Source organism: Strix aluco, chromosome 2 (genome assembly GCF_031877795.1).
Source record: "Strix aluco isolate bStrAlu1 chromosome 2, bStrAlu1.hap1, whole genome shotgun sequence".
NCBI classification, from domain to species: Eukaryota; Metazoa; Chordata; class Aves; order Strigiformes; family Strigidae; genus Strix; species Strix aluco.
In genome coordinates, this window is record NC_133932.1 from 85,347,154 (window position 1) to 85,366,976 (window position 19,823).

Consider the following 19,823-nt stretch of genomic DNA (forward strand, 5'->3'; position numbering starts at 1 on the left):
ACCTCAGGTGTTTTCTAGAAAGTGCTTGCTATGCAGTTAGTGCCAGCTTGTTATTCTATCCCAGATGCAAGACTTTGCATTTGCAAAATAATAAACTTTTCATGCTTGTTTAACTGTTTAGCTCCATTTTCTTCCTGAAGATTTTTATCCCTGCTGTGTATGTCAGTGGGTCGAAATACAGCTTTAGAAATAAAAACCTATTTTCAGACATTAGGATGCTTACATTAGTAAATGTGAAATCTTTTTAAGCTAAGAACTTAAATTTGTGTTTACATAAAGAGTATTAAACTTTAGACCATAAAAAGAGATAAAGGAAACCCTTCCACCTCATGCCCTGCATTTGCAAACCTTCTGTCTAAAAAAAAGTTGGGTTTTTTTCAGTTCAAAATGTCTGCTCTAAGTCAAAGACTTGTTGTAATTCCCTTTGGATAGTTGTATACAATTGACAAACAGAGAGATACAATGGATGCAGGTTTTTTAATAAATATTGTAGTTGATAATAAAATTGCATACTCTCTGACATTCTAAATATTTTTTTTTTGAAAAACACAATGAAAAATTTAAGAACTTATAAAGAAAATAAAATGTATTGAATAACTATGCTTGAAATTGAACATTTTATTGACTGTGCTTTGCAATGAAATTTCAGCTTCAAATGGATGTCAAAACTGCAAAAATATTGTCCATGCTTCTATTTTATTTGTGACACATCCTTTTAATATAATCAATATTATTAATTCCAAGCATTCAAAACTCTGTGTCAACCTTCCCAAAAACAGAAGCTCGGCTCAGTATTCTTTACTTGAGGCACAGGGCTAAACTATGACTAGTGGGAAATAAAAGTGGGAAATAAACTGTGGTCTTAAACTTATGTAGTGTAGTTTTACAACTAAAGAGGATTCTCAATGTCTGTCTTTGTTTCAAGTTCTACCTAGTCCTCAATATTATTGACTGTGTGGTGGGTTGACCTTGGATGGCTGCCAGAAGCCCACCCAGCTGCTCTCTCACTCCCCCTCCTCAGCAGGACAGGGGGAGAAAATACCACGAGAAAGCCTGTAGGTCGAGATCACTCAACCCAATTACCAGTGTTGAGTCCAGGACAGAGACATCACTCACCAATTGCCATCACAAGACAACCAGACTTGACCTGGGGAAATTAATTTAATTTATTGACAGTTGATAAAAAAGTAAGACAGTGAGAAATAAAAACAAAACTACAAATACATTCTCCTGACCCCACTTTTTCCCTAGCTCAGTTTTACTCCTGAATCTTCTACCTCCTCCCTCTCCCCTGAGCAGTGCAGAGGGATGAGAAATGGGGTTTGTGAGAGACTGAAATGTCATATGACTGTCTCAAAGCTTGCTTGTGTCTGTGCAAACCTCAAGGACAAGCTGCTGCAGCCTGTGGATTAGTCTGGGGAGTGTCACCCAGGGAAGCGGGAGTGTATTGAAGGATGCACCACCCCATTCCTTTGCAGTTGCATTGTCAGACTCCTGAGATAAGCCTCAAAGGGGCAGACCCGTACTCAGCTGGCCCCATCCTGTAGCCATTTGTGGCTCTATTGTGTAGGCCAGACACCATGCATGCATTGCTAATGAACTGATAAGAGGAAAGCATTTCTGTCCCTGAAGCCAGATGTGGAAAAAACCTGTGGGACCAGAGGAAAATAAAAGCCTAAAGGTGGGCAGATACGCTAATTAGCGGATATGATGAACTTAAAAAGGCAGCAGAAAATTTTGCTGTGTGTGCACCCACCATCGAAGCCAGATCCGTGTGCATCCACCACCGAAGAACTGAAGACTGAGGACCAACGGGACGCCGCTGGATCCATGGTGTGGACTATTCTTGCAGCCCTATCCCACATCCTTGCTTTATTTCTGTCTTTTCCTTCCATTCTGTCCTATTGCTACCCCTCTTCACTTTTTTAATAATAAAAACCTGTTTTGGGTATATGGCATTTGACCTCATTTGTGTCTTAATCTCACTCTTGGGATCATATTGAAACCTCCCCTGACATTGGATCGGGACAGGGGTTGTGGTCAGTTTATAACTCTTCATCTTTGCCGATCCTTCCTCCACACACTCTTTCTCTGCTCCAGTGTAGGCTCCCTCCCAAGGGTTGCAGCTTCCTTCAGGGAACATGCACCTGCTGCAACATAATGCCTTCCATGAGCAGCAGTATGGGTATCTGCTCCACTATGGTCCTCCATGGGCTGCAGGGGGACAACCATGATCTCCATGGGTTGCAGGGTAATCTCTGCTCTGGTGCCTGGAAGCACCTCCTCCCCCTCCATCTTTACTGACCTTGGTGTTTGCAGAGCTGTTTCTCTGACATTTTCTCACTTCTCTCTCACACAGCTGCTGCACAGTGTTTTTACCCTTTCTTAAATATGTTATCACAGAGCCACCACCAGCATCACTGATGGACTCAGATTTGGCCAGTGGTGGGTCCATCTTGAAGATGGCTGAAACTGGCTCTGTCTGACACAGAAGCCACTCCTGCATCCCACCATCCTCACTACCAAAACCTTGCTATGTAAACCCAGTACAGAGTGGTATTTCTGGCCATGTACTCCTGTATCATAGAGTATGCAAGACTGTATACAGGAGATGACTCAGGCTGTCCTAGAGTGAAGCAAGCCCCTCCTAGACAAGGTAAATCATTTCAGACTTTTTACATTCTGTTCTTAAAGAGAGCTGAAACACTGGTGACAATCTTATATTATCCCCCTTTTTTAACAGAAAATTTTAAGACTAATTTTTAATAGAGTCATAGAATCACAGTATGGTTTGGGTTGGAAGGGACCTTAAAGATCATGTAGTTGCAACCCTTCTGCCATGGGCAGGAACACCTTCCACTAGATCAGGTTGTCCAAAGCCTCATCCAACCTGGCCTTGAACACTTCCAGTGAAAGTTCATCCACCACTTCTCTGGGCAACCTGTTCCAGTGTCTCACCACCCTCACAGTGAAGAATTTCTTCCTCATATCTAATCTAAATATGTCCTCTTTCAGTTGAAACTGTTACCTCTCATTCTGTCACTACACTCCCTCAGAAAGAGTCCTTCCCCATCTTTCTTGTAGGCTCCTTTAGTACTAGGATGCCTCTATAAGATCTCCTCAGAGTCTTCTCTTCTCCAGGCTGAACAACTCCAACTCTCTTAGCCTGTCCTCATAGGTGAGGTACTCCAGCCCCCCGATCATCTTTGTGGCCTCCTCTGAATCACTTGAGCTGAACACAGTACTCCAGAGGAGTAGAGGGAGAGAACAACCTCCCTCAACCTTTTGGCCACACTTCCCTTGATGCAGTCCAGGATATGGTTGGTTTTCTGGGCTATGAGCACACATTGCTGGCTCATATTAAGTTTTCCATCCACTACTAATCCCAAGTCCTTCTCTGCAAGGCTGCTCTCAATCCAGTCATTGCCCAACCTGTATTTGTCCTTAAAATTTTGTGGGCCCACCTCTCAAGCTTGTTAAGGTCCATCTGGATGGCATCCCTTCCCTCTAGCCTGTCAACCGCACCACACAGCTTGGTGTCATGGGCAAACTTGCTTAGAGTGAACTCAATCCCACTTTCCATGTTGCCAACAATCATGTTAAAACAGCACTGGTCCCAATACTGACCCCTGAGGAATGCCCCTTGTCACTGCTCTCCACTCGGACATCGAGTCGTTGACCACAACTCTTTGGGTGTGACCATCCAACCAATTCCTTATCCACCAAACAGTCCATCCATCAAATTTATGTCTCTCCAATTTAGAGACAAGGTTGTCATGTGGGACAGTATCAAATGCTTTGCACAGATCCAGGTAGATAACAGTCAGTCGCTCTTCCTTTATCCACCAATGTTGTGACCCCGTCATAGAAGGGCACCAAATTTGCCAGGCACAATTTGCCCTTAGTGAAGCCATGTTGGCTGTCACCAGTCACCTTCTTGTTTTCCATGTGCTCTAGTATAGTTTCTGGGATAATACATTTATGATACAAGATGTCAGGATTTTCTCAAGAAGCACAAAAAAGAAATTGATATTAATATTAGTTTATCATCATGACTGTTAGAACTGGTTGTGGATAAGGCTGCATTGTTTCTGTTCAGATCTTCCAAACTAGTCTAATTCAGGAAGGAAAGAATGAGACAAAGCCACAGTTTATAATGAAGAACAAAATGTACTGCATTTTTATTAGATAACATTTTATTGTTATTTCTATTGGAAAAGAAACTCAGCTAAGATCTATAAGAATGACCAGAGAATAAAATTATTTTCCCCTCTATAAAGCTTGCATCCACAATTTCCAGATTCAACACAGTATAATGATGCAAGTCTATGTCAAGAACAGTCTGTGTCCAGAAAAAGAAGCTGACTCATGGTTCAAAGTATTAGCTTTCTCTTGTATAAAGCCAAGTTAGAGTTAGTGGCTACAAATATATATGTAATATAAAGTAAAAAATTGACATAATTGTCATCTTTAAATGTACTGATGAGGACTGCTCTGATAATCAATGTCAATTGATGTTAATAATCCACCTCAGACAGACAACTTCCACTAAGGTAAGACACTTTGAAGTAACAGTTAAATCAGTCTTTGCTTATTCATGGTAAAGACCATTAACCACAAGAAATCCCCTTGTTTTCTTTCCTTCTCAGTTCACATCACATTCTGGTACAGAATCCAGCAATGAAAGGTTTTTCCAGTTTGACTTTATAATTATTTTTTTTTTTCTTCTGAAGACTAGTCATTAATAAAAGATTAAGTACATAAAAGCAAGGGTAGAATTGAAATATTTAACCTAAGAATTCCTTAAATTGAACAGTTTGTTTTTTTCATCCTTAATGTAAGGTGTTTTAAATTTTATAGAAGTTACTATGAAAGTATTATAATACCTCTTATGCTTTTATATGGGAACTCAATTTGTATTGTTTTATTCCAATTGTAGTGGTAGGATTATGCCGAGATTTTCTGAAAGAGAGAATAACATTATCTTAACTTTGAACTATTAAAAGAGAGCAAGGGAATATTTACATTTTAAGTAAAGTCAACAGGCACAATTTTTTAAAGGTTAGATTTGTCAGTTGAATTCAGTATATATGTTGTCTAATAATAGACATATGAGAATAAAAACCACACAGCTGTTGGATATCTTTACAAAATAGTTGACTAGGAGCATTATTAACAAATAAAGCTACTTTCCCTCCCCCAAAAACCATTAAGGCTCTTCTCACTTAATAAAATCCATAGAGAAATGTCTCCCTAAGGTCACTGAATACAAATGAGTTAACGAAGGTGTACTTAGGCTTGATACTGTGTTGTGCCAGAGGGAATTTAAAAGATTTCTAACGATAAGGGCCAGTTGCAGGTGTCTTGCTATATGCTTTGTGTGAGAGGATTTGGTATATTTAGTAGGCAAGTAAAATTCTCCTGCTTTGTCAGATACTTACAAATTTACTAGCCTACAGCAGGAAAATTTGTATTAGGACATGTGCTTAAGGTATTAATTCATAAATAGTGAGCCCTAGCTGCAAGATCCTTTTCCAACAACCCTTTGGAAAGAATTCAGGTGCCTGAAAATAAGTTCCTTAGTCTAGTACCATAGAAGATGTCTTTGGTTGTCTGAGGTATCCCATGGGTTTAATAAATATGACAGGACCTTTGGAAGAATTGGGTCCTGGAGTGACAGCTGTAAGGGTGTATAAAATCAAATTGACAGCTGTGTTTAGGAATCTGAATCCCACCATTTCTTTATTCTTCAATTACTGTTTACTAAATAATAATAATAAAAAAATATGTCTGAAGAACACAGACTGGAATCCAAAATTCTTATACCCTGAACATTGAATCAGGGACTTAACCTACATTTTTGCAGACAAAGATTCATTTTGTCTCCTATGTATTTCTACCAAGATAACAGCCATGTAACCTAGTTTATGTTACTCTCTTGGCAAAAGATATGAACGTGCATTTCTGCAAACAAAAAAATATACAGTAAGATTTTCTAATTAATAGTATTCTGGGTCTGTGTATGTGGCATCAGGTTTTGGTAGTGAAGGAGGGGACTACAGCAGTGACCATCACTTCTTGAAGATCCCTTAGCTCCAAGTCGGACCCGACTTTGCACCGAGGCCCGGCCATTTAGATGTCTGTGATAACATATTTAAGAAGGGGAACCTGGGAGGAGGAGTTGAAGTTGTGAAGAGTAGTTCTGAGGGGGACATCTATGCAAACACTGAGGTCAGTGGAAGAAAGAAGGAGGAATGGTGGAGGTACACCAGAGCAGACACTTCCCTGCAGCCCATGATGAGAGGGCAGGCTGTCCCCCTGCAGGCCATTGAGGTCATCAGAAAAAAAGATTTCTCCTTCTTACTCTAGTGTCTGCCTAGATAGCTATGACATAGAATAAATCTGAACACACAGATTAAATCTACCACACCTGGGACCTATCAGTCTGTCTTTAACAGCTTAATTTATCATGTGTTTTGTGAATGTTGGCCTCCCTGAGAGAATAAAGTCTCTCTTAGGTCTTGTTCTGCCAAGACATAACCATGAACTGAGTGCCTGACTATTTGGCAGAACCAGGGCTCTGAACTGAAACCATCTTTCTTATACACTCTGCAGTTAGCTAATAATCTAGTCTTTATTTTGAGTATTGTGATTTTAGATTTGACATAGCGCTTAGGGATATGACGTAGTTGAGAACAGTCAATGTTAGGTTAATGGTTGGACTAGGTGATCTTCAAGGTCTTTTCCAACCTAGATGAATCTGCGATTCTGTGATAGAGTTTGCATGTATCATCCAGAAATCCACACATTTGTCTGCATTGGAGGACCACAGAGAAGGTGTGGTGTCTGCTGGAAGGAGATGTGTGCAACCACATTTCAAATGGGTACTCTATAAAACAAGCTGTTGGACAACTTCAGATGTGGCTGAGAAGAGAAACCAAGAAAGAAATAGCTTTAAGGACATGAGTACTGTAGAGTGTGGGCCTGATGGCTCCAAATAAGACCAGCTTTCACCTTCCAGTTCACTAAATCGTTAATAGGAAGTCCAAAGACTCAGAGACCTAAAAAAGGACTTCCCATAATTTTGACATGGAATTTTATAAACATAAAATATTGATTATTTTATTTGTCTATAAACCTAGTTTCTTGATATTCAATATATTAAGAGTTGCCAGAAGATTGGCAGAATTACAGAGATGTAAACCCAGCTGGCATTCATATACTTGAGCTTGGATTCAAGCTAACTCATGTCATTTGGAAATTAAGGATGGATTTCACATCACCTAACTTTAAAACTTTACCCATGTGGACATTTACATCTGAATGCACCTTTTATTATCAATGGAGAGAAATAAAGATTTTTTATGATTTGTCTGGCAGATACAGACATCAGCACTAAGGGTGTCTAAATGAAAGTGGTCAGGGAGGAATCAAAAAGCCCCTAGACGTTTGGGACTTCAGAGACTTGAAGTGTTTGCCATCATCTAGTTTAGGCATCTTCTGTTTAGTATGCACATAACTGTGAATCCAATCCCATTTAAATTCATAATTGCTAGACACCACAGGATGAATAAGAGCTGTGATTTCAATCCCCATATTCAGGCCACTGAAACACGTATGATGCCATGGAGTGTCCTCAGGCTCATGTCCTTTTGTGTACCCTACTGTTGTGGTTTGACCTTGGCTAATGTCAGGTACCCACCAAGTCGCTCTATCACTTCCTCCCCCTTCCCCTTTTTTTCTCAACAGGGCAAAGAGGGGAAAGAAAATAAGATAGGAAAAAACCCAACCCTTGTGGGTAAAACAAAAGCAGTTTTAATGTAAGCAAAGCTAAGCAAAGGTCCGCACGCGGAAGCAAAAAAAGAGAAAAAAGATTTATTCTCTACTTCCCATGAACAGGCGATGTCGGGCCTTCTCAGGAAGCAGGGCTCCAATACACACAGTGGTTGCCTCGGAGGACCAAGGGTGACCCCACCCCCTTCCTCCTTTCTCCCAGCTTTATACTGAGCAGACGTCATATGGTATGGAATATCCCTTTGGTCAGTTCGGGTCAGCTGTCCTGGTTGTGTCCCCTCCCAAGATCTTGCCCACCCCATCCCACTGGGGGGGGAAAATGTTGGAAAGAGCCTTGGTGCTGTGTAAGCACCACTCAGCAGTAGCCACAACACCAGTGTGCTGTCAGCACCCTGCCAGCTCCCAACATAAAACACAGCACCATGAGGGCTGCTATAGGGGAAAACCAATTCTGGCTCAGCCAGACCCAGTACACCTACCCTTATCACTGATGGTGAGACTGACTTTAGCAGAAAACATTCCTTCAGGAATTTTCCAGATAAAATCTTAAATAATTAAACATACAATAGAGTTGCCATGCATTTAAAATAATTGTGCCTTAGTTAAATTCTATTCTCTCCTCCTGAAAAAAACAGAAGTCTCTGGCTAAGGAAATTTGTTATTAAACAGAAACTTCACATTCTGTCTCACATTCCCCATAATTGGTACTAGAACATCACATGACATTGACAATCAGTGTATCATTTTCTTCGGGGTGACTTGGCTAACATAGAATTCCATAACTTAACTAGCTCATTTTTTAGTTTATGTTTCAGTCTGCTTTTGGTCCCTACAGACTGTTTAAAAGACAATAGTTAAACTAAAAATGGTACAGTCTGAGAAATATAGTGGGTTTTTTCTTGTTTTGTTGTTGTTGTTGTTCAGAAAGTTTATCTTGAAGATACTCTGCTGAAGTCTACACATGGAACACAAATCAACTTACTTAAGAGTGTATTTTTTAAGACTGTGCAGCATCCATCTGATTTTGGAGTACTCTCTCACAGGACAACTGCGATAGTCTTTTGCCATATACAACAAACGATGAAATTTCATTAACATATTTTATGGGAAAAAACTCAGTCAATTTCAAAATCTTGCTTGAAGAGGGTTTCTTCATAATAGGATAATTAATTTCATTAGTAAGAATGTACACTTTTAATCTGAGTTAGTCTACTTTTAATTTTGAGTCACTGGATCTTGTAATAATTTTTTTTCCCTTAAATTAAACTGAAGATATATTTTTTATCAAATTTCCCTGTCACCATTCATAAAGATATGATAATTTCAAATTCCTGCTGATCTGTTCTAATCCTTTTATACATTCCTAAATATTGTAAACATGAATGGTCATGACTAAATTAATAACCTTTTCAAGAAGGAAGAAACAAAATTATGATTCTGGACAGACGGAGTGAGCCTGGAAGAGCTTGTTGGTGCTTCTTCCTAGGAACGTGCTAAAGGAAAGCAACAGGGTGGTTTGTTACAGTGACCGTTTACAAGTGTTGACAGATGCTGGAAATCAGTGGGAAGGCATTTCAAGTAGGTCACAGGTACAATATTTACAAGATAAAACAGGATCAGAGAGAGTATAACAACATGTCTCCACATGGCCTCTGATATAAGGTGAGGACAGCGGGAAGAGTCTGTAAAAAGAGTGACAGGAATCCTCTCCTGGTGAGGAGACTGTTTGGAGAAACCTGTAGAATCAAAGCATTTGTGCCCTATTAGTGGTCTAGGGACTTTGTAATTGAAATTGCTCCACTTTGCATAAACAGCAAAAATATTTCCTGGCTAGAAAACATATATATATTGTAAGGAACTATGTTAGACATTGTTTGTCTCTACATTGCTGCTCCGAGACCACCACTTCCCTCCCCAGCATCCTGTTGCTCTAGAGGAGTACGCTTTGGAGGAGACACAGAGCCCCCGACAAAAACCACGACATCTGCCCAAAGCGAGAACAACAGCAGCCTTGGCCGTGTCTGCCGCGCTGTACCTGCGCGCAAGCCAGGTGCGAGACAAGGAGGACTCGACACCCCCCCCCCCCCTCCCCAGCACGACCATCATGGACACCTGGGCAAGACCACGGGGTGGCATTTATTACAATGAGTTCTGTGGAAACGGGTGGACCTTTCGTGGAAATGGCAAGAACTGGGGCTATAAAAGGGTTGCGTACTCCTCTCCGGGGAACTCTGGTCTTCGGCACCTGGTACTTGGACCTGAGACCCCGGCGGAGGTTGGAGCTCCTTCACCTGCATCGCGGCTGAGCCTGCGGAACAACACTGGATCCCTGGTGGTGGCGGTAACTAGTTGCATCTCTACCGTTTCTCTGGCTTAGGGATTCTGACTTTCTCTTTCCTTTTCTCTCTGTCCTATCGCTGTTATCAGTTGTTATAGAAAATAAAGTTCACAAGATTGTACAGCATCTGACCTCGTTTGTGTCTTAATCTCGCTCTTGGGATCGTTTAAGAACCCGCCCCGATATTGGATCGGGACATATATATATATGTAGTAATATATATATAGTAATATAAATAGTAATATATGTGTCGTAATATCACAGAATCATCTAGGTTGGAAAAGACCTTGAACTTCACTTAGTGCAACCATTAACCTAACATTGACAATTCTGAACTACACCATATACCCAAGCACCATGTCAACCCACCTCTTGAACACCTCTAGGGATGGGGACTCCACCACCTCCCTGGGCAGCCCATTCCAATGCCTAACAACCTGTTCTCTAAAGAAATACTTCCTAATATCCAGTCTAAACCTTCCCTGGTGCAACTTGAGGCCATTACCTCTTGTCATATCACTTATTACTTGGTTAAAGAGACTCATCCCCAGCTCTCTGCAACCTCCTTTCAGGTAGTTGTAGAGGGCGATGAGGTCTTCCCTCAGCCTCCTCTTCTCCAGACTAAATAACCCCAGTTCCTTCAGCCGCTCCTCGTACGACATGTGCTCCAGACCCTTCACCAGCTTCGTTGCCCTTCTCTGGACACGCTTGGGTAATTCAATGTCCTTTTTGTAATGAGGGGCCCAAAACTGAACACAGTAATCGAGGTGCGGCCTCACCAGTGCCGAGTACAGGGGTAAGATCACTTCCCTGTCCCTGTTGGCCACGCTAGTTCTGATACAAGCCAGGATGTCATTGGCCTTCTTGACCGCCTGGGCACACTGCTGGCTCATGTTCAGCCGGCTGTCAATCAACACCCCCAGGTCCCTCTCTGACTGGCAGGTCTCCAGCCACTCCTCCCCAAGCCTGTAGCGCTGCTGGGGGTTGTTGTGGCCAAAGTGCAGAACCCAACATTTGGCCTTACTGAAACTCATACATTTGGCCTTAGCCCATTGCTCCAGCCTGTCCAGATCTCTCTGCAGAGCCTCCCTACCCTTGAGCAGATCAACACTCCCACCCAACTTGGTGTCATCTGCAAACTTACTGAGGGTGTACTCGATCCCCTCGTCTAGATCATCAATAAAGATGTTAAACAAGAGCGGCCCTAAAACCGAGCCCTGGGGGTCACCACTCATGACCGGCCATCAACTGGATTTAACTCGGTTCACTGTTGCAGGAGGATATTGGACCTGCACAACTCTATGAGAGTTATATCCAGCAAAGCCGTTTATTTTTCCAATAGTACATACTTATGCTCTCGCCAAAGCTCTTACTTCATAATTAGCAAATCAGCAATTAGACAGCTATCAACCTTTTCTCCTATCAGCATAAGACCACTCTAATATGCGTTGTGCAGACCAATCAACTTCTTGTTCACATGCTGTTCACGCGGCGGTAACTTCTCACAGTTCAGTACTTTTCCACAGTTCAGTGTTGCAGCTGTCCATTGTTTTCCTCTGCCACCTTGGCACCACTCAGCAGTTTCTTATCTTTCTCCCAAGGCCTGTCTTTCATCAAAGCCTAGATGTTGATGCAGAGGCTGTGCAGGGCTGACAGGCCAATGCCTCCCACAGTTCACCAGAACTCTTTGGGCCTGGCCGTCCAGACAGTTTTTTACCCAGCAAAACGTGTGATCATCCAAGCCTCAAGCAGCCAGTTTCACCAGGAGAATATTGTGGGAAACGGTGTCAAAGGCCTTACTGAAGTCAAGGTAGACAACATCCACAGCCTTTCCCTCATCCAATAAGCAGGTTGCCCTGTCGTAGAAGGAGATCAGGTTTATTAAGCAGGACCTGCCTTTCATAAACCCATGCTGACTGGGCCTGATCATCTGGTTGTCCCACATGTGTTGTGTGATGGTACTCAGGATGAGCTGCTCTATCAGCTTCCTGGGCACCAAAGTCAAGCTGACAGGCCTGTAATTTCCCGGATCATCCTTCTTATAGATGGGCGTCACATTGGCCAGTTTCCAATCTGTCAGGACCTCCCCGATCAGCCAGGACTGCTGGTAAATGATGGAAAGCGGCTTGGCGAGCACCCCAGCCAGCTCCTTCAGCACCCTCGGGTGTATCCCATCTGGTCCCATAGACTTGTGTATGTCTATGTGATGCAATATGTCACTGACTATCTCCTCCTGGATTGCGGGGGGGTTGTTCTCCCAGTCTCTGTCCTCTGGCTGAGGAGGCTGGATTCCCTCAATACAGCTAGTCTTATTATTAAACACTGAGGAAAAGAAGACATTAAGGACTTCAGCCTTTTCCTCATCACTCGTTACCATGTTTCCTCCTGCGTCTAGCAGGGGATGGATACTCTCCGTGGTCTTTCTTTTGCTACTGACATACTTATAGAGACATTTCTTGTTATCCTTGATTGCTGAAGCCAGATTAATTTCCAGCTGGGCTTTAGACCTCCTGATTTCTGCCCTGCATAGCCTCACAGCATCTTTGTAATCACTGTGAGTGGCTAGTCCCTTCTTCCAAAGGCTGTAAACTATCCTTTTCTCCCTGAGTTGCAACCAAAGCTCCCTGTTCAGCTGGGGTGGTCTTCTCTGTCACCGGCTTCTCTTACAGTACCTGGGGACAGCCTGCTTCTGAGCCATTAAGACTTCCTTCTTGAATAGTGTCCAGCCTTCCTGGACCCCTATACCCTTCAGGACCGTCTCCCAAGGGATTCTGTCAAGCAGATGCCTAAACAAGACAAAGTCAGTCCTTTGGGAGTCCAGGATGTCAGTCCTGCTTCCCCCTCTCCTGGCCTCTCTAAGAATAGAGAACTCTATTATTTCATGATCGCTGTGTCCTAGTCGGCCTCCAACCACCACATCATCCACCAGTCCTTCTCTGTTCACAAAGAGGAGATCCAGCAGGGCACCTTCTCTGGCCAGTTCACTCACCAGCTGTGTCAGGAAGTCGTTTCCCACACATTCCAGGAATGTCCGGGACTGGTCCCGCTCTGCTGTGTTGTATTTCCAGCAGATGTCTGGGAAGTTAAAGTCTCCCACAAGAACAAGGGCAAAGGATCATGAGATTTCTCCTAAATACCTATAGAATATTTCATCCACCTCTCTGTCCTGGTTGGGTGGCCTATAGTAGACTCCTACTACAACATCTGCCCTCTTGGCCTTCCCCCTGATTCTAATGCAAAGACGCTCTGCCCTGTCTTCACTACACTTGTACTCAAAGCAATCATAACAGTCCCTAACATACAGCGCCACTCCACCAGCTCTCCTTTCTTGCCTGTCTCTCCTAAAGAGCTTGTAGCCATCAATTGTCATACTCCGGTCATGGGAGACACCCCACCATGTTTCTGTAATAGCCACTACATCATAATTTTCCTGTTTCATCATGGCTTCAAGCTCCTCCTGTTTGTTGCCCATGCTGTGTGCATTGGTATACATGCACTTCAGATGGGCTGATGTTTTGCCCCCTTCCCCCTTCAAATCTAGTTTAAAGCTCTGTCAATGAGCCCAGCTAACTCCTGCCACAAGATCCTCTTCCCCCTCTGGGACAGGTGCTTTCCATCTAATGCCAAACCATCTGGCGTCTTGTATACCAACCCATGATTGAAAAATCCAAAGCCCTGGCCGTAACACCAGTCTTGGATCCACAAGTTCATCTTTTGAGTTCTCCTGTACTCTTCTTCATCCATCCCCACAACTGAAGGGATGGAGGAGCACACAATTTGTGCTCCCGACCCTTTAATCACTTTCTCCAAGGATCTGAAATCTCTCTTCATTGCTTTAAGTCTTCTCCTGGTAATGTCGTCACTACCTACCTGAAAAACTAGGAGAAGGTAGTAGTCCTTCGGTCTCACTAGAGCGGGGAGTTTTGCCTTGAGGTCCTTGACGCAGGCCCCAGGGAGGCAGCAGAGTTCCCTATGAAGCGGGTCCGGTCTGGTACCCCTCAGAATGGAGTCACCCACTACAATGACTCTTCTGGGGTTCTTTTTAGAACTGGTTTTAATACCTGGTCTAGAATGCCCGGGCCTTGGTGGACCTTGGTCTTCCTCCTTGTTTGTCTCATTTTCTTCCTTCTTCTGTTCTTCACTCAAAAGTTCCAGGGCCCCGAATCTATTGTGAAGGGACACCATGGAGGGTGAGGGAGGTCAGGAGAGGATTTTCCTGCCTCCCTGAGCAGGGACCTGTTTCCAGCCTCCCCCATCTCTTAGGTCCCCTCCTTCTGCCTGGTAGCAAGAGGATGAGGGCTTACCTACCTCCTTTGGAGCCTCCATTTGCTCCTGTTGCTTTAGGGGTGCTAGGGTGTTACTCCACCAATCAATTTCCCTTTCACACTCCCTAATACTTCTTAATCTCTTGACATCTTCTTTTAGTTCCACCACCAGGCTAATCAGGTCATCCAGCTGATTGCAGCGCACACAGGTGTTATCACTGATGCCTTCCAACAGGACTGACAGGCTCAGGCACTCCATGCAGCGCAGGACCTGGACCGCTGCATGTTTTTGTGACAGCTCCGTCTGGGTCACCACGTTCTTTCTGGTGGTGGTTTTGACTATGTCTATATAGTAATGTCTAAATAGGGAATATTTTTCTCTAATGAATACATAAATTCTACTCTATATAAAGTAGAAGAGCTTCAGAAAAACAAAAACAAAAAAAATATTGAGGAAAGATTCTTCTGAGATTTAGAAGACCTGGAGTGAAATGCCTGATCTAATCAGTGAAACTGGGGTCTTGAAACAGGGTTTTTTTAATATTCCATGTTAAGTGCTCTCCTCAGAGAAATACTGCATTTAAAACACGAAGATACCAACTTTTAGTGTGCAACTTAAGTTGATAGGCATATTTTAACATTAATAATAACTTAAAATTTCCAAATTTGAGAACTGCAATAATTAGGGGCCACATTAATCATTCTTGTCAGAACTTTTGTGTCCATACATAGGCCCTGAAGAAGAAATTTACATGCATCCAGAAAAGGTGTAATTTTGCTCCATTGTTGCTTGCAAATACTTCTGTTTCTTAAATTGAAATGGACACATCAGACATTAAAAAAACCTTAAACAACAAAATTCCTTTTTTTTTCATTAAAAATATAATGTTAGTTTGCTTACAGTTATTTCCTAGAGACAGAAGTTTATTAATGATTTATTATATTTAATTGTTGAGTACTGAGTTAGTCATTGCCTTATTTTGCTATAAATAAATATCAGGATGTCAGTTCTAAAGCTACCTGGTCATCATTTTTTGCAGGTTTTTAATATTAAAAAAATACTAATTTGTTTCCTCAGACCCTCACTGTTCTTTCAGACTTATTGAAAATACATACTGATACTTTAAAGAGTTTCTTGGCTGAACTATTTACACATGTATGTACAGAAGCTGCATCTGCTGGTTTAAAAGAAACAAACAAACTTCAGTGTCTACTCCTTAAAACATTCTACTGCTTGAATAGATTTTTTTCATTATAGGGATTGACACAGTAGAGAAAAATACAACAGGTGAAATTACAATTATTAATGAGGACATAAGAAAAGAGACTGTAAAAATAATCTAACGCACAAATACAAAGAAATGACTTGTTAGTAAAAGAAAAATAATTTGGAAAAGTAGTGACAGCACTTAATAGTTTCCTGTAGAGGACATGGGACAGTAATGAGAGAAAGACAGATCCCACACTTCAAGCTTAATGAAGTTGATGGCAGAATCAAAGATTAGGTAAACAAAACCTCTGATACAAGAATAAAATAAAGGTTCTTCTTTCATCCATCTAGATAAGTACAACTCATTAAAGTTGAGCTGCTTGTAAAGCACTGAAAAATGAAGGATATGTCTAAAGACAATATTAATTTGAGTCCTCAATGACTGAGTGATAGCTAAACTCATTGGAGTAGGGAAGACACCGTGGGGAAGGAGAAGAAACTGCTAAGTATACAATGAAGATAACACATGCTCCTTCCACTACAGGAGTACTTTAATCTAAGAATATTGAGAGGTATCTAAGCAAACTTTCTGCTTAATATTTTCATCTGTTAACTTCTAAGTGCTTTAAACTGTAACACTTAAAAGGACTTGGAAGGATTTCTGTTTCTTTCCTGCTTTTCTGAAGATCAAAAATACTTCCTATCCCTTTCAATGACACACAGAGAGATAATTCTGGCAGTGACAGGAAACTATGTGAATCACGTGGCCATGTGTGCTTTGAGTCCTCAGGAAGCCTTCAAAAAAATCATTTTAATGATCCATTGCTCAAATACCAGTTCAGCTGAGTGACACATACTTCTTGGGTGTTTTGTAATAAGAAGGATTAGTGTTCTCAAGTTACAGAATATTTAACCCCCAAAAGTTACATGTGCTTATGTATTTCCAGCTTGTAACCTCAGAGTGACCCAAGCGATACTAGTCTTCTAGGTTTTTTAGGTTGGGGTTTTTTTGGTAACATCTCACTAAAATAAAGCCGTATATATGTAGTAAAGAATCAGAAAGCCCCTCACTACTAAACTGTATTTTACTTCTAGATAATTTATAGTGAATTATGACTATTGTCATTTGCTGTACTTAACTCTGTTATTGATAAAATACCTTATAGCTGTATAATAAAATCAGAATGTGTCATAACTAAAATTAATAAGTAAGGTTTCACTGTGCCGATTTGAATTAAGTAAATTCTTTCCAGAATAGTTAACAAGTTGCATATCCAATATTGAAATGCATTTTTGGAAACTGAGAAAAAAAAAAAAAGAGAGAAAAAAAAAGAAGTAACATTCCCTTTACTCTCTCTGGGCCACTTAGAAGACTATATTTTTATATCACTAGGTATTCAAAGCAGCAGAGAGACTACATAAACTATAATTGGATAGAAGAATGTCTGTATGTGTGTAAGTATGCATATTTGCATGTATACTTATGTAACATGTACATATACATATGTAATGTAAAGTGACAAATTTGTCAAGAGTTTTTGCTAAAGATTTAAACTCCGTATCAAAATCTTTCCCTGTTTTGCTTATTTGTGCTAATGAGGATGGTTGTCAGCAATAATAATTACAACTTTCAAAAAGTGTTGCAACAAAGTGAATTTTTCAGTTTTGCAGAAGAGAAGCAAGTAATGACAAGAAGCTCATCAGGACTTGGGAACTCTCGAAGATACATGATAGTCAGTCACCTGACACTGACACTGCCTTTTTCCTAAGTTTTGGTTTCCAGATCTTTTAGAGTTTGAACCTGAGAAGGATTTGAAGTATGAATGATTTTTGGTCCCTAGATCTATTCTAGTTTTGCTGAACACCATACAAAAGCTGCCTGTATACCATCTTTACCATTCATGTACTAGCATTCTCACTGTTGTTTAAATTTCTGAATGGAGATTTTTTTACTATTTCATTTTGTATATGTGCAGTACCTTAGACATCTATCTTCTTCACCATTTTCTGCTCTTTTAGCTTCACCTCCACTTGAATGCCTTTACAGCTACGCTTGGAAAGCTGTATGCCAGAAAGCAACCTAATGGTAAAAATGATTCTTAGGAAAGTGTCATGATGACTTGGGTGCTCTTTTTCATATATGTTTTTCAATTCATGAAAAAAAGTATGTTCCAAACAACATGAAAAAATGCAAAAAATTTTTAGATTCAAGCAGAGTAACAAAATTTACTGCAATTACTAATGACTGTGAAATCCCGAAGACTATGTGTTGAAGTGCTAAAGACCATGAGATAGAGATTTGATATAAAGATGAGCTTTCCTTTTCTTTTGATGCACAGAATATTACACAGGTTGCAGGGCATTCCCAAACCGTTTTTTGTAACTAGTTTTTCAGTTTTCTGGAGCAATTATAATGACTACTACAGAAAACATACTCCTAAGTGCTCAAAAGCAAATGATGCTAGATTGTCAACAGGAATGCTATTAGATGATGTTGTTTGTTCATTTCATCCTTATCTGGTACCAGCTTTGATGAGCTTAATTAAAGTACAAGGTATTTGTGTTAATATGATACTTTGATATATATAAAATTAATTTTAATAGCTAATAATTAATTATTGTATTAGGTTCTTTATGAAGTCAGCTTTACATTAGCAATGACAACTATTTGCAATTAACATTTTATTTGTCTGATTGGAAGGGTTGGTGAATATAGAACATTTGCATATAGAGGTGATGGTTGGGGGTTTTTTGTATGATGCTGGATTTAGGAAACATATCTTGTTTTTTTATAAACAGAAACATTCATACATTTGAGCGTGATTTGTGTTTTTTTAGGGGGGGGTGAAATTTTTTTTTTCATTATCATCATGCCAATAGCCTTGTACCATTCCACTTCTAGAAACAGCCTTGTTGGTAAATGCTATCCACTAAGGGGAAAAAAAAAAAGACAATAATAATAAAAAAAAGACAATAGTCCAATAGACCAAATGTGAAGATATAAAATTCAGTCACTTGCTTTCAATTTGCATCTTGGTAAAGTAGATATATAGATAATATAATCAAAATACTTTTGGTAAGATGTCTAGAAATGGGTTCAGATATTTCTATTTTGGAGTCTTTCATTCTGGTATTTCATAAAAACAGACTCTTCAGGCTCATACAATCAATTCTTTTTAGTTATAAATTTTATCTTTACATCCATAATCTCTGGTCTATATTTACTCTCTCTCTTTTTTCTTTTTTTTTTTTTTTAATGATTTATGTGTTTTTCTAGTCCTAATTAAAAATATGAAACTGAACTATGAACAGAATTAAATATTTATGCCTGATTATCTAATTCCTTAAGTTAACTGCATCTTATGTCATCTTTATGAAATGTGCCCATTAAGGTAAATATTCTACTGAAATAAAGACACAGAAATGTAAACTCCTATATTAATAAACACTGACTACATGACAACTTTCACATTTCTCTCCCCTCCCTCTAAAGAAGATTATTCAAAGTCCTGTATCCAGTCTGTGACTATACTTCTATGGAACACAATATTCTTAGAAACATTCCCCCAAGAGTATTTAAAATTTCCATGTACTGTGGTAAGCTTGATACTAAATCCCTACTTCATATTTAGATACTATTTGTAGAATTTTAATATTCCTTTATTGTTTCTTTTGGAACATCAAGTTTCAGTGTAAAAGATATCTATACATTTATTTTTTTCAAGGTTGTGAGTGTTCCCCAAGGTTCCTGAAAAATAAAAAATTAGCTCCTAAAATTTTTTAAAGGTACACTTATAGCTAATAGAACATGCTACCAATTCAGACTTTGTGTCAAGAAGCATCATCACACTTTAAAAGCACCTTGGAAGGGTCTTGAGCTGTAAAGATTTTGGTGGGAAACCAAATGCCTTGGTCAACTTCTACTGCTCTCCAGTACTAAAAATTGTTGCTCTTCACCTTTATTAAAAAAGACTTAAAAACAACACCTTTTGTAATTCTTCCTTTTTTTCTTTTCCTTTTTTAATTGTTTTACATTCTTGTCACCAACAGTTGTTTCTCTTGCCCTGACAGTGGTACAGTTTCAAGGCAAGTGCATAAGGCATTTACACATTCTGTTTCACTGATAAATGATGCCTTCATCATAAAACATCTATTTATGAGTTACTTCATTATACTGAACTAATGCAAGGGAAAATTAGGTATGCAAATTTTAATT